This window comes from Melanerpes formicivorus, unplaced genomic scaffold (genome assembly GCF_026170545.1).
Source record: "Melanerpes formicivorus ecotype bairdi unplaced genomic scaffold, bMelFor1.0.p_v2 SCAF_16, whole genome shotgun sequence".
In the NCBI taxonomy this organism is placed as follows: domain Eukaryota; kingdom Metazoa; phylum Chordata; class Aves; order Piciformes; family Picidae; genus Melanerpes; species Melanerpes formicivorus.
Window position 1 is genome coordinate 15,753,140 of NW_027142368.1, and position 7,372 is coordinate 15,760,511.

Consider the following 7,372-nt stretch of genomic DNA (forward strand, 5'->3'; position numbering starts at 1 on the left):
TTCTTTTCTTTTCTTTTCTTTTCTTTTCTTTTCTTTTCTTTTCTTTTCTTTTCTTTTCTTTTCTTTTCTTTTCTTTTCTTTTCTTTTCTTTTCTTTTCACCTCACTTTTGACTGTGAGGCCTTGGAGGATGAAGCAAAGGCAGTTCTGGTTTTACAGACAACGAATTTATTCCTAAAGAGAAGAAATATGTAATAAACGAAGGCTATCTTATTTCTGCCCTTGCTTTTCTGAACGATGGAAATGGGCATATCAAACTGACTGCAGTGGGAGGAGTGCTGGGGATTTTCCAACAGGAACCCAGTGGGACAGGTGCTTGGTTTCCTTTGACTCAATGCCACATTGAATGCTCTTGATACGTGCATGTTATCCTGAGATATGTGAAGGAGGAACTGACTTTGAACGCAGATTTTCTGTCCTCTAAAGCTCTGAATATCTTGATCTGGCTCTTTTTAAGTGGCATTTTGTTTTCAGTGTGCTGCAGAGTGCTTGTTCAGGAGATTTCACATGTGTAAACTGGACCAAGGTGCCTTTTTGACTCTGATAACTGTACCAGGCACATGATTCTGAGAGATAAGTCCTGGTTGTGAATGTTTCTTTTTCTTTTTTGGTTGGTTTTTTTTTCCTCCTAACTGGGGACTTCTTGTTAGCCAAGACCTGGGGCTTTTTAGTCTGGAGAAGAGAAGACTGAGAGGGGATTTAATAAATGTTTAGAAACATCTGAGAGCTGGGGATCAAGAGTGAGGGGACAGGCTCTGCTCACTTGCACCCTGTGACAGGACGAGGGAAAATGGATGAAAACTCCAGCACAGGAGGTTCCACCTCAACAGGAGGAGGAACTTCTGCACTGTGAGGGTCACAGAGCACGGGAGCAGGCTGCCCAGACAGGTTGTGGGGTCTCCTTCTCTGGAGACTTTCAAGACCCATTTGGATGTGTTCCTGTGTGACCTGCACTAGATTCTATGGTCCTGCTCTGGCAGGGGGTTGGACTTGATGATCTCCTGAGGTTCCTTCCAAGCCCCAACATCCTGTGAGCCTGTGATCCTGTGATGCCGACACCTGCAGCCCTTTGCTGTTCTCTTTTGTAGCTATCCTGACTTTTCACTGTGGGATAAAGACAGTAAGTCAAATATCCTGTTTTGGCTTTTCTTTTAATTCTAATTTCTTTCTGTTTGGGGCTACATTTCAAGCTGATGCTAAGAGTGGATGTTGGATGATTATTGTTGTGCTGTCTGCTTTGCTGCTTGGAATTCCCTTGCTGCTCTACAGCTTGAGGAATGTGGTTACATGCTTTTACATTTTAGGTGGTGGGCTGCTTCCTGAGTGGAACTGGAAAATTAGATGTGAAATCCTTTGGTCAACAAGAATGCATAATGCAGACTTCTTTATTTTTTTGTTTTTTTTGGTTGGGTTTTATTTTTAATGGGCACTGATTACCAGGACAATTCATCATCTGCTAATTGAAAAGCAAAAGATGGAATTTGTCTTGGAAACCCTTTCCAAATCAGAGGATTTTAATAAATATTTATAGCAGAAGAGGGTAATGATGTTGGTGAGGCGATGAAAACATCTGTTAGCAATAAAATCTCACCCATCAGGAATACTCTTCTAGCCTGCCATTGTCCTCTAGAGAGGATGATTAGTTGAAAAAAATGATTTTAGCAAAATAAACTGAGCAGAAAGGATGCTTTTATGTGTGATACAGCACACAGCCTTCAGAAAGGCGAATCATTAAGAATGCTGCCAGGCATTAGGAACATCTGTTGTGTGACAAAGTATGTTTGAGGGAATCCAAATAGCAATTATCAATAGATAGGCTTCGTATAGTGCTTCACCAGGGAGGGAAGCACAGCTCTGAGTATTAAACTGCGTTTTCTAAAGCCTAACCACACAAGGGTTTCATCTGGCACATAGATTTGCCCTGCTTGTGCTGTGCCATTGAGTTTCTGTGGGAGGAAATCTGCCCCAAGAAGTGAAATGTAAGCAGGAAAGCTCTGTCCTCCCATCTCCAGCAAATGAAGCTCAGTCTTCCTTTGTGTGAATAAATGCAGCTCCTCCAAAGAGTGCCAAGCTGACAGCCGTGGCATGTGGAGCCATAGAACTGCTATTGACCAGGCAGCCCTGGTGGAAGCTTACCCAGCTTTTTGTCAGCCTGTCCCGAGCAGAGCCCGGTGCCAGGCGCCAGGCTTGTGCGGTTTCTGTTCCGGCTTTGACACCTCTCAGGGAATGCTGGAGATGGCATTGCTGAGAACCACTTGTGAGCCTGGGCAGGAGGCACCTGTTCACTTGGCACTGGAGTGAACCACCAGTTTGTTCCTCATGGGCCCTGAAATAACCACAGGGCGTCTCACCACTAGCAGACTGAACTGGAGCTGATGGCCAAGGCATGGGATGTGCTGCATTACACAACAGTCCTGCTAGCTAGTGTTGGAACTGGGGAACTCCTGCTGATGGTTTTCAGCAGCCCTGCTGGAGAATGGGCAGCAGGGTAAAAGGGGGATGGTTGCCACAACAGATACATTCTCAGGTGTAACAGTTGGAGACATCCAGAGGAGACAGGCGGAGAGAGATTTGCTTTCCTGAGGAAAGGCAGCTAGCATGGCCTCAACCAGCAAATTGCTGTGCAGCTACAAGGGGAGCCAGCTGCCCAAGTGAGCAGGTTAGAGCCCCGCCTGTGGGCTGCCAGTGGTTGTGTTGCAGCAGATAGAGCCACTGGAGAGTTTGTCAAACTGCTTTTCCTGCTTAAATCCCTTTCAGATGAAGTAAAGATTTCCTTTCTTCTCTTCTCTGTAGGTCTCTTGTGAAAACAGGTTAGAGAAACAGCTGTCAGGAATGACATAGTTGACCTTGCTTTAGGGCAAGCTGCTCGACCTTCTGGGTCCCTTTCATCCTTTCCCCTATATCTGGAGGTGTATTTGTATATACATTTGTTCTTTACAGCCTGCTGCATTTCTTCAGCAAAATCTTTGCTGGCTGAAAGGAGCAGTCCCTTAACCTGATGTGCCTTTTGAAATCTCTAGGTATCAAAAGACAGCCATTGTTCAGGGCACCTCCACAAAGATTCCTCCTTAATCCTGATGGTGTGTGCTCATCCTTTGCTTAAGCCTTCCTGAGCAGAGGAATTTGAGCTGATTCACATTCCTTCATAAATGCATGTAGGGTAATACATCAGACTTTCCTTTTAAGCAATCTGATCAGCTCTGACACTTTCCAACACCAGTGAAAAAACATCCCTGTAGCAATTAGGAGCACCTATTAGTGCAAACAAACTCCTCAACCCCCTTGAAATATTTCCTTTGCCAGAGCCATTTAACTGTTCACAAAGGCTTCCACTGCACAGTCAATAAAAGGCAATGGGCTGTTGTTATTTGTCTTCTTGTTGTTTTGTTTTGTTTGTTTGTTTTTCTTTTAGTGGTAGTGCAAATGTATATTGGGGTTGGAACTGGATGATCTTTAAGGTTCCTTCCAACCCAAACCATGCTATGATTCTCTGATTTGTGTTGTCCTTGCAGAAGGCAACGTGTTGACTCTCACGAGGTTACCCCAGTCAAGACAAGACTGACCAGAAAATGCTGCTGGAGAGAACACTGCCCCTCAACACTTCGGTATGCCACTTGGTTTGATGCAGAGGTAAACCAGGGAGGTAGCCCTGGCACTGTGCTATTGCCTGGACCTTGTCCAGGTCATTTCACTTACTGCTGATCCTTCATATTTTTTGCCCTCAAGATTCCACTTGGCCAGGTCCTGTTGCTGAAGTCCAGGCTCAGGAACTATGCCTTAAGTAATACCTTCTAGATGTTTAAACTTAAAGCATTACTTAAACACCTATAAAAGTCACTTGTTCTCCTCTTGAACTGAGTCCTGGAGTTTGTACTTGCTCTAATGGAGACTTGGCATCCGTGAGGACCTCAAGGTACTGCTTTACCTATTCCTTTATTTTAAAGGGGGGGGAGAGGAAAAAGGGCTGTAAAATTCAGAGCTTAATGTCTCTGAATCAGGCTTTAATTTCTTTTTAGATGGAAAGTGTGGTTTCTGGGGAAAGGAGCTTGCTTGTTGAGTGAGTTCAAAAGGATCTTAGCAGTTCCAGTAATTACTCATTTCATCAATCCATCTATATTTAAAGTGAGCTAAGCCAAGTTCTTTCCTATAATGTCTACTTCAAATAATGCTGCTTTACATTTGGAGAGCCAAATAAGGAAACAGAATATACTCCTTGCAGGACTTTCCCTTTTAGTTCCTATAGCTCAGAGACTTGCTGGAACAAGAGCCCTTCTCTTTATGAGACCTGTTTAACATATTCAGCTAAACAAACTATCTCCTAAAGAAAGTGGGAGCAGTTTTTGTGTGTGCCTTGCTCCAGCACTGGCTCTCGAGGACACTTCTGTGTTGGTCGATGTGCTAAATGAGTGATGCATTTTGGACAGCTTCTGTGTTCTGATTTGTTTTGTTCTGCTTTTCTCTTTTTGTTCCTTTCTTTTATTTCTTTTTCTTTCCCCTCCCCTCTCCCTCCCTTCTTCCCCTTTTAATTTGTCTAGGGGGAAAAGAAAAAAAACAACTCCAGTGTTGTTTCCTCCAAAGACCATTCTTAAGAGCTCGTTGGACAGCGCAGGGCTCTTGAAGTGATAGCTAATTGGTGAAAGAAAGGCCCTGATTGTCTTGAGGGAGCTGGAAAGTGCTGCGTGTGCTGCTGAAAGGGCCTAGGAGAGAAGGTGCCCGGTTTCGCCGAGCAGCTGCTGCTGGAGATGTTTGGAGATTACATCAGCATCGGGAAAAAGGGGCCCAAAAAAAAAAATCATTTAAGAAAAAAGAAGTCCAACTTCACAGCGATGGAGTTTATGGAGGTTCCTCCCCTCCCCCCCCCACCTCCTTCCAGAGGTCTGCTGACAATGCTGTCATTGTCAATATTAAAGTTGTTAATGCTTTATGAATAGCACATGGGGCCTCTTGACTAAATAGTACGTTACATGTCCCAAATCTGTCAGCTGGACTCTTCTCTCACATGCTAGTGAGATCACTTTGATTGGAATGCTACAGGAATGGCTGGCCTGGCCACGCAGAGCTGAACCCTGGATTATATCATTAGACCTCCCAGAGTATTTTATCTATTTGTTTATTTATTTAATTTTTGCCCCCCCCATTACTTCATTATCCCAGTTTGAATATGGAATCAGTCCTTTTGATGGCCTTACTGGTTGTCATTATATTAATACGATTCGTTTTGTGGTCCTGTCTGAGCGCTTATATAGATTATAAACTGTCCCGAAGGTTTCCTGACAGAAAAGAGAACTAAGGCTTCAAGAGGCTGGTTCGGGTTTGAATTGGCAATGGGGGCAACTGGCTAAGCGAAATGGAGCTAGAGCAGCTTTTACCTTGGGAGCTGATGGGAGAGAAATGACCTGTTGAGACTGCAAGCAAGCGAAGATGCTTCAGAAAGCCTCATGCTGACAGAGGGGCAAAACCTGGCACTTGGCTGAGTGGAATGACTCCCTATCAGACTTGGGCTTGGGTTTGTGGCTGGGAACAGACTTGTGGACTCTTGCCAGTTGAATGATCTGGACAAGCTCGAAGGAATCCTATTGCTGGGCAGTCCAAGACTGCTAGTGGCCCAGTCTTGACACACGAAATGTGATGGCGTGCTGCCTGCTGGACTGCCTGCTGCTCTGGGTGTTCAGATGTCAGCTGCACAGCCTGCCTGCATGCAGCCACCCCTGGCGCCTGAATGAGGCTGAAGATGGGTGTCTGAGCTCAGTATCCACGTGCTGTGCTGTGGACCTGCAGGAATGGATTTTTCCTGATTGGCTGATTTGTTACCAAATTCCATGAGGTTCTTCCCAGTCAGTTGGGTCTGAAGCCACCTGCAGGTTTTTAACTGGTTATAGCCCACTGAACAGCCACATTTCTTAGCAAGCCATGTATCTGAGCAGTGGGGTGAGCTGGATACCACTGGAATAGTCTGTTTCTTGGAAAACTCTGTGCCACAGGGATTGTCTGATGGGCTCTGGCTGCATTTCAGCATCAGTGAAGGGTGGGAGGCACATCACAGCATGGAGTGCAGTGAGTTTGGACTCCAAAGCCCTGCAAAGATACCTTCATTGGAGCTTACTTGGACACTGAAGGATTTGTCTTCTTGCCCAAGGCCATTGTGACTTAAGATTTCTGGTTGACTCATCTTGCAAAATTAAATAAGTTGTTCCAAGTTTCTGCTTTCAAACTGGTGTTGTGCTAAGTCAAACGTCCACAAATCTTAGTGCATATTCCACTCATTTCCATGTCTACTCTTAAGAACTGCATTTTTCTCCAGTGAAATGAGGGAAATTGTATTGCCTGAGAAATGCTGTGTCCTTGGCCCTGTCACAACAACAACAAATCCTTTCTGGATTGATAATTTTCTCTGTCATGTAGAAGTGAAAATCTTTTGGTGGCTCACATGATGATAGCAGAATCGAGCCTAAGCAAAAACCTCCAGCATTCCCTTCAAGAGTTTCTGGCCCATTCATGACTCACACTCCTCCAGGCTTGTCTCATTAGCAGTTGTTAATCAGCCCTTATCACTTCGTCTATTTAAGCCTCCTAAAAGGCAGACAGGAGAGCTGCTTCGTGTTTATGCTGTGGAACAGGGTAAGTGTCAGGGCAATTGATTTTAGCTTCAAATTTTATTTATAGTGGATGAGCAATCTGCTAAGCAGCCTGCGATGCCTGGAGATGCATGTCATTGACTTGAGATCTAGCCAGGTGATAAATTAAACGGAGACCTAACCCCCTGCCCATTTCTGTGGTTCTTGGGTTTAATGCTGATGATTCTGTCTGTCTTTGTGTGTGTGTTTCCAAACACCAGAAGGCCACAAAAGGAAAGTGAAATATCTCCTTGATGTGCAGACATACCTTTGATAATGAGTAACTGGAAAAATAGGCACAGAGATCTTCCTTCAGTTAATCACCACTGTTCTTAGCTCTTGTGTATAAAACAAAGCTTGCAGATAAATTGATACTGCCTCTAAGAAACAAGTCTTCTGCTCCTTCAGTTCAGCTGCAGTGAAATTGTATTTGACAGTTCCATATTCATACGAATTGCTTTTAAATGTGGATCTAATGAGGAACAGGGCAGGTGAAGTTGTGGGGTAATGATGTGTTTGGGTTTTGAGTTTGTGGTTCTGGGGTTGTTTGGTTTTGTTTTGCTGTTTGCTTGCTTTTTCTTCCTGGGGCACAAAGTCTTTCTGAGCTGTAGAACCTGGATTGATTGTAAATATTCTCTCATCTGCAAATGGTGTTTCTGTCTGACACCCTCTATCATGCAAAAAGCTGGCATCATGGACTGCAGTTTGGCATGGTGAACTAATTACAAATCAGCTCTTGCTCTGATGAGTGTGTCATCAT

At 44.3% G+C, this 7,372-nt stretch overlaps 1 long non-coding RNA gene across 2 annotated transcripts; it reads left to right on the plus strand.

Annotated features, from left to right (window-relative positions):
- The first annotated feature begins 612 nt into the window (after window positions 1–612).
- Window positions 613–5,158, plus strand: LOC137446226 (uncharacterized). Of its 2 annotated transcripts, XR_010988584.1 has the most exons (4): window positions 613–1,118; window positions 3,511–3,603; window positions 3,725–3,911; window positions 4,534–5,158. It is a non-coding gene; the product is annotated as an uncharacterized lncRNA (long non-coding RNA). The 2 variants fall into 2 exon arrangements; XR_010988585.1 differs by having other exon boundaries at window positions 3,511–3,911.
- Window positions 5,159–7,372: the final 2,214 nt, after the last annotated feature.